The sequence below is a fragment of the Symphalangus syndactylus genome, chromosome 5 (assembly GCF_028878055.3).
Source record: "Symphalangus syndactylus isolate Jambi chromosome 5, NHGRI_mSymSyn1-v2.1_pri, whole genome shotgun sequence".
NCBI classification, from domain to species: Eukaryota; Metazoa; Chordata; class Mammalia; order Primates; family Hylobatidae; genus Symphalangus; species Symphalangus syndactylus.
The window spans coordinates 128,284,180-128,311,233 of NC_072427.2; the positions used below are offsets into that span (position 1 = coordinate 128,284,180).

The 27,054-nt window shown below is 41.4% G+C and overlaps 1 protein-coding gene and 1 pseudogene across 3 annotated transcripts in view; both read right to left on the reverse strand.

Annotated features, from left to right (window-relative positions):
• GOLM2 (golgi membrane protein 2) overlaps positions 1 to 27,054 on the reverse strand; it is a 126,141-nt gene that overhangs the window by 42,201 nt on the left and 56,886 nt on the right. The gene's annotated exons all lie outside the window — the stretch shown is intronic.
• LOC134736666 (glyceraldehyde-3-phosphate dehydrogenase-like) lies at positions 11,859 to 25,864 on the reverse strand (annotated as a pseudogene).

Genomic DNA, 27,054 nt, shown 5'->3' on the forward strand with positions numbered 1-27,054 from the left:
TAAATTACCCAGTCTCTGGTAATTTTTTTTCTTTTAAACATTTAAAACAAAAATAAAGATGGGGTCTCACTATATTGCCCAGGCTGGTCTTGAACTCTTGAGCTCAAGTGATCCTCCCACCTTGACCTCGCAAAGTGCTGGGATTACAGGCATGAACCATCGTGCCTGGCCTCAGGTAATTCTTTATAGCAATGCAAGATCTGACCAATACAGCTGCTAAAACATATATCATTGATAAAGCCATTATTAAGGGAAAGTATCAAAGATAAAATAATAAAATGTATTTATCACAAAGAGAAAATACAGGCCACCAAAGCCATTAGAGCATATAGTTTTTATTCTATCACTGATTTTTGTATTATTTATAAAGGAGAGTTATCAGTGTAGAAATTTAATCATTTGACAATATTTATTTATTTATTTATTTATTTATTTATTTATTTATTTTTGAGACTGAGTCTTGCTCTGTTGCCCAGGCTGGAATGAAGTGATGTGATCTCAGCTCCCTGCAACCTCTGCCTCCTGGATTCAAGCAATTCTCGTGCATCAGCCTCCCAAGTAGCTGGGATTACAGGCGTGCACCACCATGCCCAGCTAATTTTTGCATTTTTAGTAGAAGCAGGGTTTCACCATGTTGGCCAGGCTGGTCTCGAATTCCTGACCTCAAGTGATTCGCCCATCTTAGCCTCGCACCTGGCCAATTGGACAATATTTATTAAGTATCTACTATATGCCAAGATCTGTTTTTTTGTTTTGTTTTGTTTTTTCAAGATGGAGTCTTGCTGTGTTAGCCAGGCTGGAGTGCAGTGGCACAATCTCGGCTCACTGCAACCTCCACCTCCTGGGTTCAAGCAATTCTCTTGCTTCAACCTCCTGAGAAGCTGGGATTACAGGCGCCTGCCACCACGCCCGACTAATTTTTGTATTTTTAGTAGAGACAGGGTTTCACCATGTTGGCCAGGCTGGTCTCAAACTCCTGATCTCTTGATCCGCCTGCCTCGGCCTTCCAAAGTGCTGGGACTACAGGCATGAGCCACTGCGCCCTGCCAAGAACTGTTTTTTTTGTTTGTTTGTTTGTTTTTGAGACGGAGTCTCGCTCTGTCGCCCAGGCTGGAGTGCAGTGGCACGAACTCGGCTCACTGCAAGCTCCGCCTCCCGGGTTCACGCCATTCTCCTGCTTCAGCCTCCCGAGTAGCTGGGACTATAGGCGCCCGCCACCGCGCCCAGCTAATTTTTTGTATTTTTAGTAGAGATGGGGTTTCACTGTGTTAGCCAGGATGGTCTCCATCTCCTGACCTCGTGATCCGCCCGCCTCGGCCTCCCAAAGTGCTGGGATTACAGGCGTGAGCCACCGCGCCCGGCCACCAAGAACAGTTTTAAACAGCTGGAGATCCAGCAGTGAACAAAATAGACCAAGTTATTGTCCTATGAAGCTTACATTCTTGTTGGGGAGATAACAATAAATAAATAAATAAACAAATAAATAAATAAACAAAAGTTATAAAACATAATATAAAATGTCAGAGTGCTGTGTATAAATTAAAACAGGGAGATGTGATAGAGAGTGGTGGGAGGCTCTATTTTAGATAGTTCGGTCAGGGGAGACATTTTTGAGGAGGAATCATTTGAGCAGAGATATGAATGAAACTTGGAGGAAGAACATTCAAACAAAGACTAGCAAGTACAAAGGCCTTGAGACAGGAGCATGTGCAGCATATTTGAGGAAAAGCTAAGGAGTGATGAAAAAGTGTTAGAAATGAGGGAGAGAGGAAAGAAGGGGCCATATTAGAGACACAACAGTAAAAACTTTAAGAATAGGTGGCTAGGTGGCAGAGGTAACTGGGGGCTGGGACTGTATCTGGTAGCTCCTAAGGAGGCAATAACCAGGCAGTAGTCTCATATCACCTTTACCTCTATATTAGATAGATATCCCTTTTTCAAAGGTGAGGAAACAAAAAGCTCATGAGAGTAGAGATAAGACATACCTCTCACTTGACTTAAAAATTCAGAGTAAATATTTCTAAAGAAAATGGTAGGATGCTTACAAAGATGACAGGTGGTTTAGGATTAATTGTCCTCTACTTCTCTATTAGGCTTCAGTTGCAGCCTCTACTCTGAGAGGCAAAAAAAGAACTGATCCTGCCTTTTCCTCTCATTTTCTTACTCTAACAACAGGGCTATAATCTCAAAACTGTATAGACTTCCAATTTCCTGACTAACAGGACTTCATGACCCAGTGCCTATGACTATAAAGAAGGAGTATGGCACTGATAAGCAGTGGTCCTCAACTCTGGCTGCATTCTAATATTACAGACACTACCACAGACGTACTGAATATGGGAACGGGGCATGGGTTTCTATACTTACTGAAAGCTCCAAAGGTGGTTCTACTGCACAGCCAAGAGAATAAAAGAGTAAAAAAATGAGCTTTGGAGTTAGACCAGATTTTCTCTTTTAGAGAGTCAAATCATGGCTCTGTAATTTATTAACTGCATGACTTTGGATTAGTTCCTAATTTTTCTAAGCCTAATTTTTCTAAGCCTCAACCCTCATCTATAAAATGATGATGCCATGATCAATGTGGGGACTAAGTGAGAATATTTTCCTCTGGATTATGAGACAAGCCTATCAAATAGTTGGTGATCAATACACACTGGAATATTTAGAGTTGTCAAAGTAATGTATTTATCCTTAGAATGAAAGAGAATCTAAGATTTAGATTGAGAAAATCTGATTAATTTTACAATTTACATGTAAAACTAATCAATTTATTGACAGGCTGTGATCAATTTTCTGAGCCTCCTGATTATATAGTTGACTTGCACTTCAGAGTCCTGATGAATATTTACTTATAGTAATGTTTTGGAAAGTTACTGAAACTCAGATCAGCAATTGACCACAAAAACTCCTAGAAAGAGATGAAGTAATATTAATCATTCTGAAGCATAAACATTAAATACAAATCAACGGGCCGGGCGCAGTGGCTCACGCTTGTAATCCCAGCACTTTGGGAGGCCGAGGAGGGTAGATCACGAGGTTAGGAGATCGAGACCACGGTGAAACCCCGTCTCTACTAAAAAAATACAAAAAAAAAGTTAGCCGGGCATGGTGGCGGGCGCCTGTAGTCCCAGCTACTCGGAGAGGCTGAGGCAGGAGAATGGCGTGAACCCGGGAGGCGGAGCTTGCAATGAGCCGAGATCGCGCCACTGCACTCCAGCCTGGGCAATAAAGCGAGACTCCATCTCAAAAAAAAAAAAAAATAAATACAAAACAACGAAATAACATTCTTTCTTTGCTTTGTGTATATGAACAGATACAACACACTTGAAATTTGCTCAAATACTGGTTAGTGGGACTATCTCAGCTCTCCATGAAATATAGGTAAATGTCTACATGTACTACTTAAAATTATGTTCTCATATGGCTCCTGAGACATGGTCTGTGAGTAATGAGTTTCCTTTAAACGTAGAGATCAATTTATTTAATTTAAAAAGGACAACATGAACTTCCACTGCTAGCAATGACATACTAACCAGTATTGGGTTTACTCTACCCTAAACAATTATAAAGGCAGGAAAAATACATGAGGCAGCTGTTTGTAAGCACTGTACAACCATCAGCACAAGACCATGGTCCTTAAAAGAAGGGATATATATGAATAGGCAGTCTTTGTGAGCAGAGGAGACAGAGATAATCAGAGTTTGACCTGCTGAGGTGGCTAGAATTTGCAGGAAAGGATATTACAGAGGAGGAAGCTGTGGGGGATGAAACGGAGGGCAGAAATCTGTATGGGGATTTCCTCTTGTGTCTTTGGCCAAGCCCCAGGTTGTGTATGCGCAGGGTGAGACTCCATGGGGTCTAACAGACAGCTCCTCCTATAGGGCTGAGAGCTGAACAGAAATAACAGAGGTGGCTGGGTGTGGTAGCTCATCCTTGCAATCCCAGTGCTTTGGGAGGCCAAGGTGGGAGATCACTTGAGCTCAGGAATTTGAGACCGGCCTGTAAAACATAGTGAGACTTCGTCTTTACTAAAAATTAAAAAAATTAGGTGGGCATGGTGGCACACACTTGTAGTCCCAGATACTCAGAAGCAAAGGTGGGAGGAGAGCTTGAGCCCAAGAAGTAGATGCTTCAGTGAGCTACAATCACACCACGGCACAAAAAAAAAAAAAAAAAAAAAAAAGGCTAAAATTCTCCCTGCCTTCCCTATTAAAAATAAAAAATAAAGGAAATAACAGAGGTCATGGAGCACCAACCATCTTCGGTATTCAGATGAGATGCTACAAGGCCATAGTTTAAGAGTAGGGACCACGCTCTTAGAGTTGGGGTTTGTTCTAGTGCCCAGGCTGGAGTGCTGTGGCACGATCATAGCTCACTGCAGTCTCAACCTCCTGAGCTCAAACGATCCTCCCACCTCACCCTTCTGAGTAGTTGGGACTACAGGAGCACATAACCACACTAGACTAATTACTTATGATTATTATCATTTTTAGGCCACACTCTAGAGTTAAAGGCCACGCCCTGAGACTAAAAACAAAATAAAAACTAACTTGCTCTAATGAAGCAAAAAACCAAAGCATAAACAAGCCTGACAGAATCAACAGGCTCTGTGATGGTTAACGTTGAATGTCAACTTGACTGGACTGAAGGATACTTTAAATATTGATCCTGGGTGTGTCTGTGAGGGTGTTGCCAAAGGAGATTAACAATTGAGTCAGTGGGCTGGGGAAGGCAGACCCACCCTTAATCTGATGGGCACAATCTAATCAACTACCAGCCAACATAAAACACGCAGAAAAATGAGAAAAGGTAAGACTGGCCTAGCTTCCCAGCCTACATCTTTCTCTCATGCTGGATGCTTCCTGCCCTCAAACATCAGACTCCAAATTCTTCAGTTTTGAGGCTTGGACTGGCTCTCCTTGCTCCTCAAGCTTGCAGACAGCCTAATGTGGGAACTTGTGATTGTATGAGTTAATACTTAAAAAACTCCCCTTTATTCAGATCAAATATTATTCAAATTTTAAAATTCTATCTTTTTTTATCCTTCTAGGACTCAAGTTACACACATTTTAAATTTTATTTATTTATTTAAGATGGAGTCTCGCTTTGTCATCCAGGCTTTATTAATACTTAATAAACTCCCCTTTATATATATGTGTGTGTGTGTGTGTGTGTATGCATATATATATATATGTGTGTATATATATACAGATACAGGCTGTATATAAATATATATATATATATATATATATATATATATATATATATATAGAAACATACAGGCTGGTCTCAAGCTCTTGATCTCTTGATCCGCCTGCCTCGGCCTTCCAAAGTGCTGGGATTACAGGCGTGAGCCACTGTGCCCTGCCAAAAACTGTTTTAAACAGCTGGAGATTCAGCAGCGAACAAAACAGACCAAGTTATTGTCCTACGAAGCTTACATTCTTGTTGGGGAGATAATAATAAATAAACAAAAGTTATAGAACATAATATAAATGTCAGAGTGCTGTGTATAAAAACAGGGAGATGTGATAGAGAGTGGTGGGAGGCTCTCTTTTAGATAGTTTGGTCAGGGGAGGCATTTTTGAGGAGGAATCATTTGGTGAAAAACATCAATCCACAAATCTAAGAATGTATATGTACATATATACATACATATACACACATACAAACACACACACACACACACACATATATATATACACACACACATATCTAAAATGCTATAGGGCTGAGAGCTGAACAGAAATAACAGAGGTGGCCGGGTATGGTAGCCGGGTATATACATATACATATATATATATATATATTATATTATATATCATATATAATTATATAATATACATTAATCACATTATATACATTAAATGTATATAATGTATATTATATATATTAAACATATATTATATATATTAAATATATATTATATATATTTTATATAATATAACATATATATAATATCCTATTACATGTAATATATAATATCCTATTACATATAATATATAATATCCTATTACATATAATATATAATATCCTATTTTATATATATATATATATATATATATATATATATATATATATATCCTATTAGTTCTGTACCTCTAGGGAACCCTGACTAACTCAGGCTCCTCCAGTAATTTGTCTGCCAGAACAAAATTCAACACCCTTTAAAAGAAGAAACCCTTTAAAAGAAGGCAACAAAATCCAAACTCCTCAATGCAATACTCATAAAATATACAATAAAATTACTAGACATACAAAAAAGCAGAGAATGACCCACAATCAAGAAAAAAAGGAATCAACAGAAACAAATGGAGAGGTGATCCACTTGTGAAAATTGGCAGACAAGAACTTATAAACAACTGTTTATATATATGTATGTATATATGTATATGTATATATATATGTGTGTATGTGTATATATATGTGTGTGTGTATATATATGTTCAAAGATTTAAAGGAAAATGTGGGAACATCTGGTAAAGAATGGGGAGTAAAAAAGAACCAAATGGAAATTCTGGAATTGAAAGTACGACATCTAAAGTGAAATATATGCTGAATGGGCTTAACAGCAGACTAAACATTACAGAAAAAAGGGGTCAATGAACTTGAAGATAAATCAAAGACATTAAACAAACTGAAGGAGAAAAGGTATTACAAAAATCTAAACAAAACTTCAGTGACATTTGGGATAATATCAAGCAGTCTGAAATGTATGTAACTCGGCCGAGCATCGTGGCTCACACCTGTAATCCCAGCACTTTGGGAGGCCAAGGCTGGCGGATCACTTGAGGTTAGGAGTTCAAGACCAGCCTGGCCAACATGGTGAAACCCCGTCTCTACTAAAAATACAAAAAAAAAAAAAAAAAAAAAAAAAATAGCTGGGCGTGGTGGTGCATGCCTGTAATCCCAGCTACTTGGGAGTTTTAGGTGGGAGGATCGCCTGAACCCGGGAGGCAGAGGTTGCAATGAGCCAATATCATGCCACTGCACTCCAGCCTGGGTGATAAAGCGAGACTCCATCTTAAATAAATAAATAAATAAATTTTAAAAATGTATGAAACTTGAGTCCTAGAAGGATTAAAAAAAGATAGCATTTTAAAATTTGCATATTTGATCAGAATAAATGCTGAAATTTCCCCAAATTTGGTGAAAAACATCAACCCACAAATCTAAGAACCTCAGAGAACCCTAAGCAGGAAAAATACAAAAAAAAAAAAAACCCATCCTAAGGCACATCTTAGTCAAATTGATAAAAATTAAAGATAAAGGGAAAATCTTAAAAGCATCTAGAGAAAAAACACACAATAAAAGAGAACGACAAAAGAAAGATGGCTGACTTAGAAACAATGGAGGCCAGAAGATAGTTGGAACTGCATCTTTTTTTTTTTTTTTTTTTTGAGACAGAGTCTCTGTCGCCAGGCCGGCATGCAGTGGCGTGGTCTCGGCTCACTGCAACCTCCACCTCCTGGGTTCAAGCAATCCTCCTGCCCCAGCCTCACGAGTAGCTGGGACTGCAGGCCTGCGCCACCACGCCCAACTAATTTTTGTATTTTTAGTAGAGATGGGGTTTCACCATGTTGGCCAGGATGGTCTCGGATCTCTTGACCTCGTGATCCACCCACCTCAGCCTCCCAAAGTGCTGGGATTACAAGCGTTAGCCACCACGCCCAGCCGGAACTGCATCTTTAACATGCTGAATGAATGCCCTCAACCTATCAGCCCAGATTTCTATATCTGGCAAAAATAGCCTTCAAAAATGATAATAAAGATACTTTCAGATAAACAAAAGTTGAAAAATTCACTGCTAGAAGACCTGCACTTCAAGAAATGCTAAAGGAAGTTCTTCAGGCTGAAGGGAAATGATAATCAAAGTAGAAATTTTAATCTATAGCAAGGATTCAAATTTGTGTCCTTTATAACAGGGATCTAAAAAACTTTTTCTTAAAGGGCCATAAAATAAGTGTTTCAGGCTTGTGGTCCTTACTCAATTCTGCTGTTCTAGCAGAAAAGCAACCATAGGCAATATATAAACAAATGAGTATGTCTATGTTTCTGTAAAATTTTATTTATTAAAACAAATGGCCACCTGGTAGTTAGTTTGCCAATATCTGTTTTATAAGATATCTAAGAAAAATTTTTAATTATAATTTTAATATCAAGACTGGCAATTTGTTAAGATTGTGAAATTTTTTTTTTTTTTTTTTTTTTTTTTTTTTGAGACGGAGTCTCCCTCTGTCGCCCAGGCTGGAGTGCAGTGGCGCAATCTCGGCTCACTGCAAGCTCCGCCTCCCGGGTTCACGCCATTCTCCTGCCTCAGCCTCTCCAAGTAGCTGGGACTACAGGCGCCCGCCACCACGCCCGGCTAATTTTTTATATTTTTAGTAGAGACGGGGTTTCACCGTGGTCTCGATCTCCTGACCTGGTGATCCGCCCGCCTCGGCCTCCCAAAGTGCTAGGATTACAAGCGTGAGCTACCGCGCCCGGCCTAAGATTGTTAAATTTTTATAGCTTAATTTTTTCCTCTGAGAGTGCTTTTAGAAAAATAATCTCTACCAAAAATATAAATTATTAACTACAATGCTTCCTTAAAACATAACGTTTTTGTTTTTTTCTTTGGTCTTGTTCTGTTGCCCAGACTGGAGTATGGGTAGCATAATTATAGCACACTGTAACCTTGAACTCCTGGCCTCAAGCAATCCTCCCACCTCGGCATCCCAAACTGTTCGGATTACAGGCGTGAGCCACTGCACCTGGCCTTAAGACATAATCTTCCTATCTTTTTTCCTCCTCTCACATATCACTGTAATTACTTCTCTTTAATTTTAATTTTTTCTTTTGAGACAGGGTTGCGTTCTGTTGACCAGGTTGGAGTGCAATGGCATCATCATGGTTCACTGCAGCCTCAATCCCCTGTGCTCAAGTGATCCTCCCACCTCAGCCTCCCAAGCAGCTGGGACTACAGGTGTGTGCCACCATGCATGGCTAATTGTGGTATTTTTTCTGTCTCATATTATGTTGTCCAGACTGGTCTCAAACTCCTGGACTCAAGCTATCCTCCTGCCTTAGCCTCCCAAACTGCGGGGATTACAGGTATGAGCCTGGCCTCTCTTTAATTGTTTTTTAAGACTTAGAGCAGTATTGCGTTTTTTTTTTTTTTTTTTTTTTTTTGAGACGGAGTCTCGCTCTGTTGCCCAGGCTGGAGTGCAGTGGCACCATCTCTGCTCACTGGAAGCTCCACCTCCTGGGTTCACGCCATTCTCCTGCCTCAGCCTCCCGCGTAGCTGAGACTACAGGTGCCTGCCACCACGCCCGGCTAATTTTTTGTATTTTTACTAGAGATGAGGTTTCACTGTGTTAGCCAGGGTGGTCTCGATCTTCTGACCTCATGATCCACCCACCTCGGCCTCCCAAAGTGCTGGGATTACAGGTGTGAGCCACCACGCCCGGCCAAGACTTAGAGCAGTTTTAAGTTCACAACAAAACTGACAGGAAGATAGAAAAATATCCCATATATCTCCTGCTCCCATACATGGATAGCCTCCCTGATTATTAACATCCCCTACCAAAGTGGTACATTTGTTAAAACTGATGAACCTACACTGGCACACTGTAATCACACAAGGTCCCTAGTATACATTAGGGTTCATTCTTGGTATTGTACATTCTATGGCTTTGGACAAATATATAACGACGTGTCTCCCCATTATAGTAACAGAGCATTTCACCGCCCTAAAAATCCTCTGTGCTCTACCTATTCATCCTCTCTCTCTCTACCCCATCCCCTTCCAACTACTAATTTTTTAATTGCATTTTAGTGTCTCCATAGTTTTTCCTATTCCAGAATATCTATAGTTGTAATTATATAATATGTAGCCTTTTCAGATTGGCTTTTTTCATTTGGTAATATGCATTTAATTTTTTTCAAGTCTTTTTTGTTTTTGACACAGGGTCTTACTCCATCGTTCAGGCTGGAGTGCAGTCACAGGTCACTGCAGCCTCAACTTCCCAGGATCAGGTGATTATCTCACCTCAGCCTCCTGGGTAGCTAAGATTACAGTCACACCACCACACCCAGCTAATTTTTGTATTTTCTGCAGAGATGGGGTTTCACTGTGTTGCCAAGGCTGATCTTGAACTCCTGGGCTCAAGAGATCTGTCAACTTTGGCCTCCCAATGTGCTGAGATTGCAGGTGTGAATTACCACACCAAGCTTTCTCCAAGTCTTTTCATGTCTTAATATCTCAATTCCTTTCAGTGGTAAATAATATTACATTGTCCAGAGGTACCACAGTTTATCCACTCACCTACTGAAGAACATCTTGGTTGTTTTTAAGTTTTGGCAATTACGAATAAAGCGTCTATAAACATTTATGTGCAGGCTACTGTGTGGATAAAAGTTTTTAGCTCTTTTTGATAGATTCTAAGGAGTAAGATTTCAGGATCATACGGTCAAAGTATGTTTAATTTTGTGAGAAACTGCCCAACTACCTTCCCAAGTAGTTGACAATTTTGCATTCTCACCAGCAACATAAAAATTGCTTTTGTTCCACGTCCTTGCCAGCATTTGGTGTTTTCAGTGTGCTGGATCTTGGCCTATTAGAATGGCCCAAAATCTACTGTAGTAGATTTTCCTGATGACACATGATATGGAGCATATTTTCATATGTTTGCTATTTTTATGCCTTCTTTGGTGAGGTGTCTGTTTAGGTTTTCAGTCCATTTTTTAATCAAGTTGTTTTCTTTTCTCTTTTTTTTGAGACAGGATCTCACTCTTTTGCCCAGGCTGGAGTGCAGTGGTGTAATCATGGCTCACTGCAATCTCTGCTTTCTGGACTCAAGCAGTCCTCCCACCTCAGCATTCCGAGTAGCTGGGAACACAGGCATGGACCACCACACCTGTCCAATTTTTTTTTTGAGGTGGAGTCTCACGCTGTCACCCAGGCTGGAGTGCAGTGGCGTGATCTCGGCTCACTGCAAGCTCTGCCTCCCGGGTTCACGCCATTCTCCTGCCTCAGCCTCCCAAAGTGCTGGGATTACAGGCATGAGCTACCGCGCCCGGCCACACCTGTCTAATTTTTTAATATTTTGGGTGGAGATGGGGTTTTGTCATATTGCCCAGGGTGGTCTCAAACTCCTAGGCTCAAGAGATCCACCTGCCTCTGCCTCCAAAAGTGCTGAGATTACAGATGTGAGTCACCATACCCAGCTTGTTTTCTGATTGTTAAGTGTGTTTTGTTTCTTTTTTTTGAGATGGAGTCTCACTCTGTTGCCCAGGCTGGAGTGCAGTGGCGCGATCTCGGCTCACTGAAAGCTCTGCCTCCCGGGTTCAACACATTCTTCTGCCTCAGCCTCCCAAGTAGCTGGGACTACAGGTGCCTGTCACCACGCCCAGCTAATTTTTTTGTATTTTTAGTAGAGATGGGGTTTCACTGTGTTGGCCAGGATGGTCTCGATCTCCTGACCTTGTGATCCGCCCGCCTCAGCCTCCCAAAGCGCTGGGATTACAGGCGTGAGCCACTGCACCTGGCCTCTAATTGGTTTTTTTTTTTTTTTTTTTTTTTTTTTTTTTTTTTTTTCTGAGACTGAGTCTCGCTCTGTCGCCCAGACTGGAGTGCAGTGGCGCGATCTCGGCTCACTGCAAGCTCCGCCTCCCGGGTTCACGCCATTCTCCTGCCTCAGCCTCTCCGAGTAGCTGGGACTACAGACGCCCGCCACCGCGCCCGGCTAATTTTTTGTATTTTTAGTAGAGACGGGGTTTCACCGTGGTCTCGATCTCCTGACCTCATGATCCGCCTGCCTCGGCCTCCCAAAGTGCTGGGATTACAAGCGTGAGCCACCGTGCCCGGCCTGCTACTTTGGTGTTGTATCCAAAAAGTCATTGCCATACCCAAGGTAATCTAGGTTTTTTCCTGTTGTCTTCTAGTTTTATACTTTTGCATTTTCTATTTAGGTCTATGATCTATTTTGAGTTAATTTTTGTGAAGGGTATAATGTCTATATCTAGATTCATTTTTTAAAAATCTAGTTGTCAGGCCAGGCGCGGTGGCTCACGCCTGTAATTCCAGCACTTTGGAAGGCCGAGGCGGGTGGATCACGAGGTCAGGAGATCGAGACCATGGTGAAACCCCGTCTCTACTAAAAATACAAAAAATTAGCTGGGTGCAGTGGTGGGCGCCTGTAGTCCCAGCTACTCGGGAGGCTGAGGCAGGAGAATGGCGTGAACCCGGGAGGCGGAGCTTGTAGTGAGCCGAGATTGCGCCACTGCACTCCAGCCTGGGCGACAGAGCGAGACTCCATCTCAAAAAAAAAAAAAAAAAAAAAAACTAGTTGTCAGCACCATTTTTTGAAAATACTGTCTGCCCCATTGTATTGCCTTTGCTTCTTTGTCAAAGACCAGTTGACTATATTTATGTGTGTCTATCTCTGGACTCTCTGTTCTGTTTCATTGGTCTATTTATCTGTTCTTTCACCAATACCATACTGTCTTGATTACTGTAGCTCTATATTAAATCTCGAGGTCCAGTAGCATGAGTCCTCCAACTTTTGTCTTCAATATTGTGTTGGCTATTCTGAATCTTTTGCTTCTCTATATAAACTTTATTTTGTTTTGTTTTTTTGAGACAGAGTCTCGCTCTGTCACCCAGGCTGGAGTGCAGTGAAGTGCTTTTGGCTCACTGCAACCTCCGCCTCCTGGGTTCAAGTGACTCTCATGCCTTAGCCTTCTGAGTAGCTGGGATTACGGATGTGCGCCACCATACCCAGCTAATTTTTGTATTTTCAGTAGAGAAAGGGTTTTGCCATGTTGGCCAGGCTGGTCTCAAACTCCTGCCCTCAGATGATCTGCCTGCCTTGGCCTCCCAAAGTGCTGGGATTACAGGTGTGAGCCACAGTGCCTGGCGTGCCTCTCTATATAAACTTTGGAATCAGTTTGTCAATATCCACAAAATAACTTTCTGGGATTTTGACTTGGATCATACCAATCTATAAATCATATTCTGAGGAACTGACATTTTGACAATACTGAGTCTTCCTATCCATGAAACTCAATAGCTCTCCATTTATTTAATTCTTCTTTGATTTCATTCCTTAGAGTTCTGTAGTTTTCCTTATATAGACCTTTCACACATTTTATTAAATTTATACCTAAATAATCGAATTTGAGAGTACTAATATAAATGGTATTGCATTTTTAATTCCAAATTCTATTTGTTGACTGCTGGTATATGGAAAAGTGATTAACTTTTGTATATTAACCTTATATCCTGCAACCTTTCTATAATCACTTACTAGTTCCAGGAGTGTTTTTGTCAGTTCTCTTGGGTTTTCTACATATAAGATAATGATATCTGCAAACAAAGAGAGTTTTATTTCTTCCTTCCCAATGTGTTTACCTTTTATTTCCCTTTTTGCCTTATTACACTAGCTAAGACTTCCAGTATAATATTAAAAAGGAGTGGTGAGAAGGCACATCCTTGCCTTGTTCATGATGTTAGTAGGAAAACTTCTAGTTTCTCATCACTAGGTATGATGTTAGTTGTAGATTTTTTTGTAGATATTCTGTATCAAGTTGAGAAAGTTTCCCTGTATTCCTAGTTAACTGTGTTTTTATCATGAATGAGTTTTGGATTTTGCCAAATGCTTTTTCTGTATTCATTGATATAATCATGTGATTTTTTTTTAGCCTGCTAATATGATGAATTACGTTACTTGATTTTTTAATATTAAACCAGATTTGCATACCTGGGATAAATCCCACTTGCTTGTGATATACTTTTTTCTTTTTCTTTTTTTTTGGGGGGGATGGTGGTGGGGACAGGGTCTTGCTGTCACCTAGGCAATGATGTGATCTTGGCTTACTGTAGCCTCGACCTCCTGGGCTCAAGCAATCCTCCCAACTCAACCTCCTGAGTAGCTGGGACCACAGGGGTGTGCCACCACACCTGGCTAGTTTTTGTATTTTTTTATAGAGATGGGTTTTTGCCATGTTGGCTCAGACTGGTCTTGAACTCCTCAGCTCAAGCAATCTGCCCACCTTGGCCTCCCAAAGTGCTAGGATTACAGGCATGAGCCACTGTGCCCGGCCTATAATTCTTGTATACATTGTTGGATTCAATTTGCATTGAGAATTTTTGCATGTAAGATCAAGAGAGATACTGGTCTGTAGTTTTGTCTCATCTAAGATCATGAGAGACATTGGTCTCTAGTAGTGTCTTTCTCTGGTTTTGGTACTGGCATGACAATGGCATCATAGAATGAATTAGGAAGTATTCCCTCTGCTTCTATCTTCTGAAAGAGACTGTAGATAAGGGGTATAGTTTCTTCTTAAATGTTTGGTAGAATTCACCAGCAAACCCATCTGTACCTGGTGCTTCCTGCTTTGGAAGGTTATTATTGATTCAATTTATTTAATATCTATAAACTTATTCAGATTATCTTTTTGTAGAGCTGGCAGAGTGTGTCTATCAAGGAAGTGGTCTAGTTCATCTAGGTTATCAAATTGGAAGGCACAGAGTTGTTCATAGTATTCCTTTTTTTTCCTTTTAATGTCCATGGGATCTGTAGTGATAACCTTCTTTCATTTCTGACAGAAGTAATCTGTGTCTTCTCTCTTTTTCTCTTAGCCTTGCTAGAGGCTTATGCATTTTTATTAATACTGTCAAAGAACCAGCTATTGGTTTCATTGATTTTCTCTATTGATTTCCTGTTTTTAATTTTATTGACTTCTGTTCTAATTTTTTATTATGTCTTTTCTTCTGCTTACTTTGGATTTAATTTGCCTTTTTTTTTTTCAATCTCCTAAGGTGGGAACTTAAATGATTGATTTTAGACCTTTCTACTTTTCTAACGTATGCATTCACTGCTATACATTTCCCTCTAAGCATGACTTTCACTGCATCCTATAAATTTTGATAAGTAGTGTTTTCATTTTCATTTAGTTCAAAATATTTTTAAATTTCTCCTGAGATTTCTTCTTTGATCCATGCATTATTCAGAAATAGTTGTTTAATCTCCACATATTTTGGGATTTTCCAGTTATCTTTCTATTATTTTATTTTATTTTTGGCTGAGTACAGAAGACTTTATTGATGGTACATGACAAGGTGGGGGCTCTCTAGACGCCCCCCCCATTCTTCAGGGGATATGGCATGAAAACTGTGGTGGAGGGGAGATTCTTGGTGTGGTGGGGGACGAAGTGTGGCAGGGACTCCTCAGCAGCTGAGAGCCTCTCTTTTTCTCTCGTGCTTTCACTAGGGCTGGGGGTCTGGAGGGCTGTTATTCCTTGGAGGCCATGTGGACCATGAGGTCCACCACCCCGTTGCTGTAGCAAAACTAATTGTCATACCAGGAAATTAACTTGACAAAATGGTTGCTGAGGTCAATGCTAGCCCCAGAATTAAAAGTGGAAGAGGGAGTGTCATCGTTAAAGTCACAGGGGACAACTTGGTGTTCAGTGTAGCCCAGTGTGTCCCCGAAGGGCCTTCCGATGCCTGCTTCACCATCTTCTTGAAGTCATCATATTTGGCAGGTTACTCCAGACAGCAAGTCAGGTCCACAACTGACACACTGGTGGTAGGTACGAGGAAGGCCATGCCAATGATCTCCCCATTCAGCTCGAGGATGTCCTTGCTCACAGCCATGGAAGTTCCAGTAGATGCAGGAATAATGTTTTGGAGAGCCCCACAACCATGACGTCACAGTTTCCCAGAAGAGCCATCCATAGGTCTCCTGGGTGGCAGTGATGGCAGGGACTGTGGTCATGAGTCCCTCCATGATGCCAGAGCTGTCACGGATGATCTTGGTCAGAGAATGCTAAGCAGTTGGTGGTGCAGGAGGCAATGCCGATGATTGTGGGGTTGCTTTCGTACTTCTCATGGTTTATGCCCATCAAACAGGGGGTCAAAGGCAGCAGAGATGATGACTCTTTGGCTATCTCCTCTAAGTGCGCCCCAGCCATATACAAGATAGTGAAGACACCAGTTGACTCCACAACACAACCAGTGCCAGCATCACTGCATTTGATTTTGGTGGTATCTTGCTCCTGGAAGATGGAGATAGGATTTCCACTGATGACAAACTTCTGATTCTCAGCCTTGACAGTGCTGTGGAGCTTGCCACTGGTGGAATCATATTGGAACATGTAGACCATGTAGCTGGAGTCAATGAAGGGGTCACTGATGATGACAATATCCACTTTGCCAGAGTTAAAAGCAGCCCAGTTGACCAGATGCCCAGTACAGCCAAATGTGTTTACTACAACCTTCAATTTCACCAACTGTCTCAGGGACATGGCTGGTGCTGCATGAGATGCAGTCCTTTATCACATAGAAGGAGCAGAGAGCCTATCTTTCTCTACTGATTTTCAGTTTAATTCCACTGAGGTCTGAGAGTACACATTATGTGATTAGTATTTTTTAACATCTGTTTAAGTATGTTTTATGGTCTATCTTGGTGAGTGTTCCATGACAGCTTGAGAAGAATGAGTACCTGCTGTTGTTGGATGAAGTGGTTGATAGATGTCAATTACATACAGTGGATTAATACTAATTACCTATAATTTTTTGAGGAAATGCATTACTTAACATTTTCTTCTTCTAATTTCTGTGGGTACACAGTAGGTATATATATTTATGAGGTACAGGAGATATTTTGATACAGGCATACAATGTGTAATAATCACACCAGGGTAAACGGGGCATCCATCACCTCAAGCATTATCTTTTGTGTTAAAACCCAATTATACTCTTTCACGTATTTAAAAGCATAGAATTAAACTATTATTTAGTCACTCTGCTGTGCTATCAAATACTAGATCTTATTCATTCCTTCTATTTTTTGTACCAATTAACCATCCCCACTTCCCCCTTACCCTTCCCCAATAAGCTTCACAGCCTCTGGTAACCATTATTCTACTCTCTATTTCCATGAGTTCAACTATTTTAATTTTTAGTTCTCACCACAAATAAGTGAGGATATGTGAAGTTTGTCTTTCTGTGTCTGGCTTATTTCACCTAACATAATGACCATAGTTCCATCCATGTTGTTGCAAATGACAGGATCTCATTCTTTTTTATGGCTAAATAGTACTCCAATGTGTATATATACCACATTTTCCTTATCCGTCATCTGTTGATGAGCACTTATGTTGTTTCCAAATCCTGGCTACTGTGAATACTGCAATAAACAAGAGAGTGCAAATATCTCTTTAATATACTGATTTCCTTTCTATATATATTTTTTTCTGCATATGAATGCCAGGTCATATCCTTTCTCTTAAGTATATACCTAGCAGTGGAATGGCTAGATCATATGGTAGCTCTATTTTTAGTTTCTTGAGGAACTCCAAACTGTTCTTCATAGTGGCTGAACTAATTCACATTCCCACCAACAGTGTATGAGGGTTTGCTTTTCTCCATATCCTTGTTAGCATTTGTTATTGCCTGTCTTTTGGATACAATCCATTTTAAATGGGCTAAAGTCATATCTCATTATAGTTTTGATTTACAAATCAATATAGTTTTGATTTACAAATCAATATAGTTTTGATTTACAAATCAATATAGTTTTGATTTACAAATCAATATAGTTTGATTTGACCAACGATATTGAGCACTTTTTCATACATCTGCTTTGCCATTTGTATGTCTTCTTTTGACATAGGTCTATTCAGACCTTTTGTCTATTTTCTAACTGAATTATAAGATATTTTTCCTATACGGTTGTTTGAGTTCCTTATATAGTCTGATTATCTCTTGTCAGATAGATAGTTTGCAAATACCTTCTCCCATTCTGTGGGTTGCCTCTTCACTTTTCTTTTCTTTTCTTTCTTTTTTTTTTTTTTTTTTTGAGATGGAGTTTTGCTCTTGTTGCCCAGGCTGGAGTAAAACAGCACGATCAGGGCTCACTGCAACCTCTGCCTCCCAGGTCCAAGCGATTCTCCTGCCTCAGCTTCCTGAGTAGTTGGGATTACAGGTGCCTGCCACCATGCCCAGGTAATTTTTGTATTTTTAGTAGAGATGGGGTTTCACCATGTTGGCCAGGCTGGTCTCGAACTTCTGACCTCAGGTGATCTGCCGGCCTCCCAAAGTACTAGGATTAAAGGTGTGAGCCACTGCACCTGGCCACTCTTTACTTTTCTGATTGTTTCCTCTGCTGTGCAGAGCTCTTTTAACTTGATGTCATCCCATCCAACCATCTTTTCTTTGGTTGCCTGTGTTTGTGGGGTTTTACTCAAGAAATCTTTGCCCAGTCTGATGTCCCAGGGAGTTTCCCCAGTGTTGTTTTTAGTAGTTTCATAGTTCAGGTCTTAGATTTAATTCGTAAATTCATTTTGATTTGACTTTTGTATGTGGTGAGAGACAGGGAGCTAGTTTCGATCTTCTGTGTATGGATATTCAGCTTCCCCAGCACCATCTAATGAAGAGACTGTCCTTTCCCCAATGCATATTCTTGGCACCTTTGTCAAAAATGAGTTCACTGTAGATGTATGAACTGTTTTTAGGCTCTCTATTCTGTTTCATTGGTCTATGTGTCTGTTTTTACGCCAGTACCATGCTGTTTTGGTTACTACAGCTCTATAGTATAATTTGAAGTCAGGTTATGTGATTCCCCCTATTTTGTTCTTTTTGCTCAGGATAGCTTTGGCTATTCTAGGCCTTTTATGATTTCATATAAATTTTAGGATTGTTTTTTCCATTTCTGGGAAGAATGTCATATTTTGATAGGGATTGCATTGAATCTGTGACTGCTTTGGGTAGTATGAACATTTTAACAATATTGATTCTTCCAATCTATGAACATGAAATATCTTTCCTTTTTGTGTGTGTGTCCTCTTCAATTCCTTTCACCAATGTTTTACAGTTTTCATTGTAAAGATCTTTCATTTCTTTGGCAAAGTTAATTCCTAGATATTTTATTTGTAGCTATTGTAAATGGGATTATGTTCCTGATTTCTTTTTCAGATTATTCACTGTTGGCATATATAAATGCTACTGATTTCTGTATGCTGATTTAGTATGCTGCAACTTTACTGAATTTATCAGTTCTAATAGTTTTTTGGTGGAGTCTTTAGGTTTTTCCAAATATAACATCACCTGCAAACAAGGATAATTTGACTTCTTCCTTTCCGATTTTGATGTCCTTTGTTTGTTTGTTTGTGCTTTTTTTTGAGACAGAGTCTTGCTTTGTTGCCCAGGCTGGAGTGTAGCAGCGCAATCTCAGCTCACTGCAAGCTGCGCCTCCCGGGTTCACACCATTCTCCTGCCTCAGCCTCCTGAGTAGCTGGGACTACAGGCGCCCGCCACCATGTCTGGCTAATTTTTTGTTATTTGTAGTAGAGACGGGGTTTCACCATGTTAGCCAGGATGGTCTTGATGTCCTGACCTCGTGATCCACCCGACTCGGCCTCTCAAAGTGCTGGGATTACAGGCGTGAGCCACCACAGCTGGCCACTTTTCTTTCTTTCTTTTGTCTGATTGCTCTAGCTAGGACTTCCAGTACTAGGTTAAATAGCAGTGCTTAAAGTGGGAATCCTTTCACCTTCCTTTCCGATTTGGATGTCTTTTATTTCTTTCTCTTTTCTTACTGCTCTAGCTAGGACTTCCAGTACTAGTACTGGAAGTCTAGGTCAAATAACAGTACTAGATCAAATGACAGTGGTGAAAGTGGGTATCCACTTCGTGTTCTAGATCTTAGAGAAAAGGCTTTCAGTTTTCCCTCTGCAGTATGATACTAGCTGTGGGTCTGCCACATAAGGCTTTTATTATGTTGAGGTATGTTCTTCTTTCTACATCCAGTTTTTTTGAGGATTTTTATCATGAAGAGATGTTAAATTTTATCAGATGCTTTCCCAGCATCAATTGAAATGACCATATGGTTTCTGTCCTTCATTCTGTTGATACGATATATCACATTAATTGAGTCATGTATGCTGAAACATCCTTTCATCCCTGGGATAAAAGCCACTTGTTCAATGATACATGATCTTTTCAATATGTTCCTTAATTCGGTTTGATAGTGTTTTGTTAAGGATTTTTGCACCAATGTCCATCAGAGATATTGGTCTGTGGTTTTCTTTTTCCTTGATGTGTCTTTAACTGGTGTTGGTATCAGGCTAATACTGGTCTCCTAGAATGAGTTTGGAAGTATTCCCTCCTCCTGTATTTTTCAGAATAGTCTCAATAGGATTGGTTTTAGTTCTTCTTTAAGTGTTTGGTAGAGTTCAACAGTGAAGCCATTGGGTCCTGGGCTTTTCTTTGCTGGAAGACTTTTTATTACAGCTTCAACTTGTTACTTGTTATCGATCTGTTCAAGTTTTATATTACTTCACGGTTCTATCTTAGTAGACTGTATGTGTCTAGGAATTTAACCCTTTCTTCTAGGTTTTCCAATTTACTGGCATATAGTTGCTCATAGTACCCTCTAATGATCCTTTGAATTTCTGTAGTATCTGTTGCAATATCTCCTTTTTCATTTCTGACTTTATTTGGGTCTTCTTTTTTTCTTAGTCTGGCTAAAACTTTGTCAGTTTTATGTTTTCAAAACACCAACTTTTTCTTTCCTTGATCTTTTGTATTGTTTTCTTCATTTCAATTTCATTTATGTCTGCTCTGATCTTTATTTTTCCTTCTCCTAATATTAGGTTTTGTTTACTCTTGCTTTTCTAGTTCTTTAGGATGCATTGTTAGGTTGTTTATTTGAAGTTTTTCTTCTTTTTTGATGTAGGAGCTTACAGCTATAAACTTCCCTCTTAGTTCTGCTTTTGCTGTATCCCATAGGATTTGGTATATTGTGTTTCCATTATGTTTGTTTCAAGATATTTTTCAATTTCCTTCTTAATCTCTTCATTGACCCACTAGTGACTCAGGAGCATATTGTTTAATTTCCATGTGTTTGTATAGTTCCCAAAATGCCTCTTGTTATTGATTTATTTTATTCCATTGTGGTTCAGAGAAGATACTTGACATAACGTCAATTTTTTGAATGTTTTAAGACTTGTTTTGTGGCCTAAGATATGGCCTCTACCCCTGAGAATGATGCATGTACTGAGGAGAAGAATGTGTATTCTGCAGCCACTGGATGCAATGTTCTGTAAATATCTATTAGGTCCATTTGGTCTATAGTATAGATGAAGTCTGATGTTTCTTTGTTGATTTTCTGTCTGGATGATCTGTCCAATGCTGAAAGTGGGGTGTTGAAGTCTTCAGCTATTATTGTACTGAAGTTTATCTTTCTCTTTAGCTCTAATATTTGCTTTACGTATCAGGGTGTTCCAATGCTGGGTGCATATATATGTATAACTGTTACATCCCATTGCTGAAATGACCCTTTTATATATAATGACCTTCTTTGTCTCTTACAGTTTTTGTCCTGAAATCCATTTTGTTTAAGTATAGCTACTTCTCTTTTTTTTTGGTTTCTACTTGCATGGAACATCTTTTCTCATCCCTTTATTTTCAGTCTATGTGTGTCTTTTTTTTTTTTTTTTTGAGACGGAGTTTCACTCTTGTTGCCCAGGCTTAGTGCAATGGCGCGATCTCAGCTCACCGCAACCTCTGCCTTCCGGGTTCAAGCGATTCTCCTGCCTCAGCCTCCCGAGTAGCTGGGATTACAGGCATGCACCACCACGCCCTGCTAATTTTGTATTTTTAGTAGAGATGGGGTTTCTCCTTGTTGGTCAGGGTGGTCTCAAACTCCCAACCTCAGATGATCCGCCTGCCTTTGCCTCCCAAAGTGCTGGGATTACAGGTGTGAGCCACTGCACCCGGCCTATGTGTGTCTTTACAGGTGAGTGTGTTTCTTGTAGGCAACAGATTGTTGGACCTTAATTTTTTCTTTTTTCTTTTTTTGAGACAAGGTCTTGCTCTGGTGCCCAGGCTGGAGTGCAATGGCATGATCTCAGCTCACTGCAGCCTCAACCTCCCAGGCTCAAGTGATCTTCCCACCTCAGCTTCTGGAGTAGCTGGGACTATAGGCAGGTACCCCTGTGGCACCACCATTAGAACTGTGCTGGGTTAGACCTGAAGCCAATAAAGCACTGGGTCTTGCCAAGGCCTGCTGTAACCACTACCTGGCTACCACCTATGTTTGCTCAAGGCCCTAGAGCTCCACAATCAGCAGATGATGATACCGGTTGGGCTTGTGTCCTTCCTTTCAGGGTGGCAAATTCCCCCAGCAGGTTCAGATATGATGTCTGAGAACCAGGGCCTAGAATTGGAAATGTTAGAAATCTACCTGGTATTCTTTCACTGCAGTAAGTTTGGCACAAAAACAGAGTCTCTCCCTGTGTCCACCACCACCACAGGCCCATGGGGAGTACTACCAGGGTATCGACGATGTTCACTTAAGGCCCAAGGGCTCTTCAGTCATCTTGTGAATACTGCCAGGCCTGGGACTCACCCTTCAGAGCAACAGGCTCCCTTCTAGCATAGTGTAGGTCCAGAAATGCCATCCAGGAGCTAAGGCCTGGAATTAGGGACCCTAAGAGCCCATTTGGTACTCTTCCCAACTGTGACCAAGTTCAAATCTACGCTACAAGACATAATCTCCTTTATTCTTCCCTCTCCTTTTGTTAAGCAGAGTCTTTACTTGTAGTCGCTACTGCTGGGTCACACCTGAAGCCAGCATGTCTCAGAGTCTCACTCAAGGCTATGGCATCTACTATCTGGTTACCACTGCTGATTATTCAGGGCCCAAGGGCTCTTTAGTTAGCAGGTGATGAATCTTGCCAGGACTAGGTCCTTCCCTTCAAGGCAGGAGGTTCCCTTCTGGCGCTGACTGTGTCTAGACACTATAGGCATCTAGGGCCTGGAATAGGGGTCTCACAACTCTACTTGATACCCTAGATGACTGTGGCTGAGCTGGTATTCAAGTTGCAAAACGAAGTCATTTTTACTCTTCCCTTTCCTGTCCGCAAACAGAAAGAAGGGGCCTCTTTTGTACTGGCAAGCTGCACTGGCTGGCACTGTGTGGAAGCGGTGACACAAGCACTTCCTTAGTCACCCTGGCTGCTGCCTCACTAGATTGTGTGCCCCCGCAAGACCACTGGCTCTGACCCCAGCACTACTCTAGGACTTGCCTGGGAGTTGCGGTCCTTCTAGCCTAGACTGCTTTTCTAGTTCATTTAAGACCCCAAAGCACTCTAGCTTGCAGTGGCAAGGCTAGCCAAAACTCAAGTTCTGCCTGCTGGGAGAGAAAATTTCCCCTCTGACTAGGGTTAGTCCACAGGCTTCCTCTGTGGGCATTGGCTGAGTTCTGCTCAGTGTTGGCAGTACTAAGTTCCAACGCAAAGTCTCACAATTACTGTACTCTCACTCCTGGAAGTGTACAGATTCTCTCTCCATGCCACAGGCCACTGCAGGGGTTGGGAGGTGGTGTCTTCAATTCAAGACTGTCTTTCCTACTCCTTCCATGCCCCTTTTAACAATATTAAGTTAAAACCAGGTACTGTGATTGCGCATCTGATTTTTGGTTCTCAAGAAGGTACTTTTCTGTGTAGACAGTTGTCAAATTTGGTGCTACTGCAGGGAGGACAATCAGTGGAGGCTTCTATTCAGAAGCCTCGCTCTGCCTCCTCTCTCTCACTCTCTCTCTCTTCTTTTTTTAGACAGGGTCTCTCCCTGTCACCCAGACTGGAGTACAGTGGTGCAATCACAGCTCACTGCAATCTCGAACTCCTGGGCTCATGTGATCCTCCCACCTCAGCTTCCCAAGTAGCTAGGACTACAGGTGTGTGCCACTACGCCTAGCCAATTTTTTTTTTTCCCTAAGACATGAGGTCTTGTTATGTTGCCCAGGCCTCGAACTCCTGGCCTCAAGCAATCTTCTCGCCTAGGCTTCCCAAAGTGTTGGGATTACAGGCGTGAGCCACTACACCTAGCCTCTCTTTAATTTTTTTAAATAATGATTTTTTCGAATAGGTAGTTTATTAGTATTATACAAAAATTCAAAAGTTCAGAAGATTATATAATGAAAAGCAAGTCACCTTTTCATCCCTGTCCTAATCTTCTTCCCCATAAAACCACTATTACTGGTTTCAATCTAGAGCAGTACTGTCCAACGGAACTTTCTACAATAATGAAAATGTTCTGCATTGGTGCTGTCCAACACAGTTGCCTTTAGCCACAGGTAACTACTAAGTAAGCGCTTTAAGTGTAGCTAGTTTGACTAAGAAACTGAATTTAATTTTACCCAAATGTAATGAATTTAAATGTGAATGGCCACATGTGACCAGTGGCTACTGCATTAATACAGTATAGATCTAAAGAATCTGTCTAGAGTAAAGGTTTTTCTGCCTTAGCTACGTAATGTAATCACCTAGTGACCATTCAAACCTTCAATGCCCAAGTCAAACCCCAGACCAAATATAACAAAATCTCTGGAATGGAATTTAGGCATCACTATCTTTTTTTTTTTTTTTTCGAGATCCCCAGTGATTCCAATATGCAACCACCATTCGAAGCCTCTGTTCTAGAAAATCTGTTATCTTACAAATAGATTACTTCTACCTAATATTTAAAAACTAAAAGCCTGGCCAGGTGCAGTGGCTCACGCCTGTAATCCCAGAACTTTGGGAGGCCGAGGCGGGTGGATCACCTGAGGTCAGGAGTTCAAGACCAGCCTGGCCAACACGGTGAAACCCCATCTCTACTAAAAATACAAAAAATTAGCCAGGCATGATGGTGGGCGCCTGTAATCTCAGCTACTTGGGAGGCTGAGACAGGAGAATTGCTTGAACTCAGGAGGCGGAGGTTGCAGTGAGCTGAGATCACGCTACTATGCTTCAGCCTGGACAACAGAGCAAGACTCTGTCTCACACACACAAAAAAAAAACCTAAAAGCTTTTCCTGGATGCTGTTGATAGAACAAAAAAATAAAAATAAAGAAAAATAAGAACCAAGAGGAGTAATTTTCTTTTTTTTTTTTTTTTTTTTGAGATGGAGTCTTGCTCTGTCGCCCAGGGTGGAGTGCAGTGGCAGGATCTCGGCTCACTGCAAGCTCCGCCTCCCGGGTTCATGCCATTCTCCTGCCTCAGCCTCCCCGAGTAGCTGGGACTACAGGTGCCCGCCACCACGCCCGGCTAATTTTTTGTATTTTTAGTAGAGACGGGGTTTCACCTGGTCTCGATCTCCTGACCTCGTGATCCCCCCGCCTTGGCCTACCAAAGTGCTGGGATTACAAGCGTGAGCCACTGCGCCCGGCCTGAGTAATTTTCTTTCTAAGTTATTAATTAGGAAAATAACTTTCAATTGCTCAGGTACATAAATATCTTTATACCTATAGAGGGTTTCCCCCAAAGTAAGTCAATAGGGGTAATTTTTACATTTTTACTGGGACTGATTGGATTTTTAAAGCTAAAAAAGAGTTTCCGAGAAAGAAATACGATTTTCCTCTTTGTTTATAGGTATAATACAGAGAAGATATTTGCATTGCATACTGTTAAAGAACTCTTAAATATCAAGAAGAAAGGCTGGGCGCAGTGCCTTACACCTGTAATCCTAGCACTTTGGGAGGCCAAGGCGGACGGATTACCTGAGCTCAGGAGTTCAAGACCAGCCTGGGCAATACAGTTGAAACCCCGTCTCGGGCCGGGCGCTGTGGCTCACGCTTGTAATCCCAGCACTTTGGGAGGCCAAGGCGGGCGGATCATGAGGTCAGGAGATCGAGACCACGGTGAAATCCCGTCTCTACTAAAAATACAAAAAAAATTAGCCGGGCTTGGTGGCAGGCGGCTGTAGTCCCAGCTACTCGGAGGGGCGGAGGCAGGAGAATGGCGTGAACCTGGGAGGCGGAGCTTGCAGTGAGCCGAGATTGCGCCACCGCACTCCAGCCTGGGCGACAGAGCGAGACTCCGTCTCAAAAAAAAAAAAAGAAACCCCGTCTCTACTAAAATACAAAAAATTAGCTGGGCGTGGTGGCGGGCGCCTGTAGTCCCAGCTACTCAGAGGCTGAGGCAGCAGAATGGCATGAACCCGGGAGGCGGAGCTTGCAGTGAGCTGAGATCACGCCACTGCACTCCAGCCTGGGCGACAGAGCGAGACTCTGTCTCAAAAAAACAAAAAAAAAATTAGATGGATGTGGTGGCAGGCACCTGTAATCCCAGCTACTCAGGAGGCTGAGGCAGGAGAATTGCTTGAACCTGGGAGGCGGCTGTTGCAGTGAGCTGAGACCGCACCATTGCACTCCAGCCTTGGCTACAAGAGCGAAACTCCATCTCAACAAAATAAAAAAATAGGCCGGGCGTGGTGGCTCACGCCTGTAATCCCAACACTTTGGGAGGCCGAGGCGGGAGGATCACGAGGTCAGGAGATTGAGACCATCCTGGCTAACACGGTGAAACCTCGTCTCTACTAAAAATAAAAAAAAAGTTAGCCAGGCGTGGTGGCGGGTGCCTATAGTCTCAGCTACTTGTGGCGGGTGCCTGTAGTCCCAGCTACTCAGGAGGCTGAGGCAAGAGAATGGCGTGAACAAGGGAGGCAGAGCTTGCAGTGAGCCAAGATTGCTCCACTACACTCCAGCCTGGGCGACAGAACGAGACTCTGACTCAAAAAATAAATTAATTAAAAATAAATAAATAAATAAATAAGTTTTGCATGTGGTGGCACAAGCCTGTAATTGCAGCCCCTCTAGAAGGTAAGGCAGAAGGATTGCTTGGGTCTAGGAGTTTGAGGCTGCAGTAAGCAATGACCATGCCACTGTACTCCAGCCTGGATGACAGAATAAGATCCTGTCTCTAAAAATAAAAAGTAATAAAAAACAAAAAGATTTTAAAAGTTTAAAAACTACTGATATAAATATGTAACTGCCTAACATTCCAGTTATCTAAATCAGCATACAGGTAAGTATCCAGGTCAAGAAGGTAATTCATTAAATCATAAAGTTCCTGTAAAGTCTTGGTGATTAGTTCCAAATCAAACATTAAAAACAAAACCCAGTAATGTTTCACTGTATGGCTTTGGGAGCTGAGAAGCTGAAACAAAATGCTAACCCTAGGCACATGCTCTATAACCCTTGACTGTTTCAGAGGTATATATATATGTGTATATATATATATAT